At 34.7% G+C, this 4,236-nt stretch overlaps 1 pseudogene; it reads right to left on the bottom strand.

The window, feature by feature from the left end:
* LOC150032478 (uncharacterized) lies at positions 1-798 on the bottom strand (annotated as a pseudogene).
* Between the last annotated feature and the right edge of the window lie 3,438 nt (positions 799-4,236).

The following is a 4,236-nucleotide window of genomic DNA, read 5'->3' as shown; positions in this document are numbered from 1 at the left end:
TCACTTGGCGGCTGACGCCAGGCAACCTTGCATTGATATACATATGTGAGTAGTAGTATCCATAGGTACAGAAGCTAAATTAACTTCAGAACAAACTAAAGTAAGAAGTTTACCTTTCTTTACACGCCACTTGGCGTATTTGGGACTATTTTTCTTGAAGTGGTCTTTCCTTTTATAGAAAAAACAAGGATTTTCAGTAGTTTGTTTCTTGTTTTTATTCTGTTGAGATATCCCTTTTGCAGCATCCACAAATCTCATTTTCTTCTTATCACGAGAGCTTGTTGCCAAATGAACACTTTCTGTCCTTTATCTCTTAATCCTATTTTCTTCTTGCACACATTGTGAGATAAACTCATTAATACTCCATTTATCCTTCTGAGTATTATAACTTATCTTAAACTTAGTGAATTGTGCAGGAAGAGAGATAAGTACAAGATGCACAAGTAAATTTTCATTTATCTCGATATCAAGTGTCTTTAATTTACTTGCGAGATTGTACATTTCCAGAATGTACTCCCTTATATTTCCATTGCCCTTATACCTCATAGAAGTTAAAGAAGTCAAAAGACCACTTGCTTCCCCTTTCTCAGTTTTAGCAAAATATTTCTCAATTAGAGCAATGAACTTATTGGCATTTTCACTTTTCATGATAGAGCCCTGGAAAGACTCCGGAATGGAGTACCTAATGATCATCAGACACATGCGATTTGACCATTCCCACTTTTCTATATTAGCCGTATTTGGTTGTTCCTCAGTAAAAGTAGGTTTATCGGTCCTTAATGCAAGGTCCAAATCCATACACCCGAGAAGTATCTCTAGACTTTCCTTCCAAATCTTGAAGTTCGATTCATTCAACTTAGGGATTAAACTTAGATTTCCAGATATTTGTGTAAGACCAACTAAAACAATAAACAACAAGACATATGCTCATAATTAAAATATAACAAAATAATTTCACATATGTGGTGGGCCCCTTTAACAAGATACCTAACACAACATTGATGTCCAGCCTTTGGGCAAAAACACCAAATGTAAATGGTACTCTCAACGTAGTAATCAAAGTACTAACAATTAACTCTGGGGAGAAATGCCACATGACTTTTGCTGGGATATTCTTAGCTCTTTCCTTTAAATTTTTATGAAGCTTCCATCTTGACGTACCACGAATGGAGCATACATTTGTATTAGAGTGTTCTTTTCTAAACAAGCAACAATCGTTGCTACATGCATGAATCTTCTCGTACTTCATTCCAAGAGTACCCAACATCTTTTTTGCTCCATAAGTAGAAGTTGGAATTTCATTAGAACTAGATAATATGTCATGAATTAATTCCAACAACTCAGTGAAACTCTTATCACTCCATCCAAATTTAGCTTTCAAATTACATAACTTTTTCAATGTAGATATTTTGGTAAAAGTTCTATAACTTGGGTACAATGGTTTCTTCGCATCATCTAATAATTGTTCAAAATTATCGGATTTTTATTAAAATAGTCATATGCAGCCTCAAACATTCCAATTGTGTCATTTTCATCGTTTCTCTTAATCGATAATGATTCACCGTGAAAATCTATGTCTGATAACTTTGATCTATACCATTAAAAAAATATATGATCTCTTATTGTGTTCACATTGAAAGTCTTTCCATTCACACACTTCAAACATGGACAACTCATGACATTCGATATATTTGAATGCTATAGACCAGTTTTAATAAATATCTCAACCCCTAAACCACACTCAGTTGACATTCTATTCAATTTCATTTATGACTTATCCATGATTATAAAATATGTAACTTAATCTACAAAAAAGACAAACAATAACAAGGAAAAATTACATAACCATAAGCTTGTAAATTTAACCGTGGTCGACAATAAGACCTAAAACATTAACAAATTGGTTCTGATATACACTTTAACCACACCAAGCAAGACTATCAACCAAGTACATGTTTTTTTAACTAATTTCATTCCAACATTAACAAATTTGAAGAAGCTTAACCATTGGAATAAAACATACAATTAATGAAATAACACTTGAACCACACCAATCAAGCTTAATCAAACAAGTAACACCAAATTAGTTTATATATAATTGAAAGAAAAAGATTTTGATATACACTTGATCCATACCAAGCAAGACTATCAACCAAGTACATATTTTTGAACTAATTTTATTCCATCATTAACAAATTTTAAGAAGCTTAATTATTGGAACAAAACATAAAATTAATGAAATAACACTTGAACCACACCAATCAAACATAATCAACCAAGTAAGACCAAATTAGTTTATATATAATTGAAAGAAAAGGATTTTGATATATACTTAAATTACACAAAGCAAGACTACCAACCAAGTATATATTCTTCAACTAATTTAATTCCAACATTTCAAAATTTCAATAAGCTTAATCATTAAAATAAAAATAAAATGAATGAAATAACTTTAAAATACTTAATTGAAAATTCATATGAAAATAAAATTTTACCTTTCCAAGCTAACAACTTAAACAACCGACAAAGTTGAAGGGATCCGAACAAGAGCTCGAAGATTGGAATGTCAGCGAGCAACGAACTTTGCGAACAGAGTTGAGACGACAGATCTGACAAAATTACAATGCCGACAACCGGATAGGAAGACCCACGAGTAGATCGGAAAAATAGACTATAGGATCAAAAAAACCCACAACAAAATCTATATATCCACGCCAGCGACCCACATCTACGACCGAACTAGCTGGATGAACGGTGAGCTGACCAACTGGAAGAACAACCATGACGAACAACCACTGGAAGAATAACCACTAAGAGAACAATTGGAAGAACAATGCTCACGCGACGACAAAAACCAACGGGAGAACACCCACACGAAGAATTATCGGAGAATACCCACACGAGAACACTGACGCGAAGAACGCCCACTCGGAGAACACCACGCACCGATGAAAACCAACCGAAAAACAACCAGAAGAACAACCACGAAAAACCACCACCGGAAGCACAAGCAGAAGAATAACCACCAGAAGAACAACGCCTATGCGAAAACGAAAAACAATAGGAGAACACCCACGATGTTGACCCATCACCCGAAGAAGCCACGACGACGGAGATCCAAGCGACACCGATGACGACGACAATCGGATGTGATTCACACGACCAAGCTAAGAAGAAGAGAAGGTTTGTTAAGAGAGATGTGAAAGGAGAGAGAAGATTTGATATGAAATGAAGAAGATATATTTTAATAAAGTTAAAAAAAATGTGAGGCCTTTAATGCTGGTTTTAAACCAACATTGTAGCCATCTTCAATGTTAGTTTAAAACCAACATTAAAGATCCGTTGTTTTTTTAAACCGACATTATACATTTGATTTCACATTTTTCAACCGACATTAAAGCCCAAAATTCTTGTAGTGCCATTACTCGACGAAGACTATTGTCCGATCCTCTTTCATGTGGGATCATTTTAGTTAGATTGTACCCAAGCCTGCCTCCATTTTCTCATTTAAAGAGGTCTTGCTTCATGAGACTGAACCTTCTTTCTTCGATAAGCATTTGTTCGTCAATCTTCAATAAATTTTTTTTGCCCAAATTTTTCCATTTAAATTTGTTTGATCAAATTGCAACAAAAAAAAAAATTGAAATAAAATTTTTGTTCTACTCCATTTTTATTCCATTAAATTTGTTCGTCATCGACAATAACAACAACGAAAACCTCATGACATAAAGAATATTCATAAAACAAGTTTTTACCATTTGATCTATTCTTCCATATAAGTTATTGTCAAACTCATACATTCGAGACTGATAAATTATTTCATTGGCGACGGGTAGACTGCACAATTGAGATCTGCACGAACGAAGATCTTCACGAACAGAGGTGTTAAAAACCAATGATTTGCGACCGAGATCTGCAGGAATGGATTCTCCACAAATGAGATTTGCACGTACTGAATCTCAACAAACAAAATCTAATGAACGGTGTTGCTGACAATCAATAGATCTGCACGACGACGACGACGTCGGACTAACAATGTGCAAAGAGGGGAGACGACGACGATGACAGATTGACAATGAGCAGTGAAGGACGACGGCGGTGGTGAGTGGGTTTTTGGGGAGAGAAAATTTAGTTAGAAAGGAGAGAGATGGGGTAAGGAAATTTTGTGAGAAACGAGAGAGAAGAAGGGTAGAGAAATGAAAGGAGAATTTTTACTAAAGGGAAAAGAATTAAATG

The sequence above is a fragment of the Benincasa hispida genome, chromosome 11 (assembly GCF_027475165.1).
Source record: "Benincasa hispida cultivar pf3 chromosome 11, pf3_genome.v1.1, whole genome shotgun sequence".
Taxonomy (NCBI): Eukaryota; Viridiplantae; Streptophyta; class Magnoliopsida; order Cucurbitales; family Cucurbitaceae; genus Benincasa; species Benincasa hispida.
The sequence above is the reverse complement of the archived record's forward strand: the minus strand, read 5'-3'. Positions and strand labels throughout refer to the sequence as shown.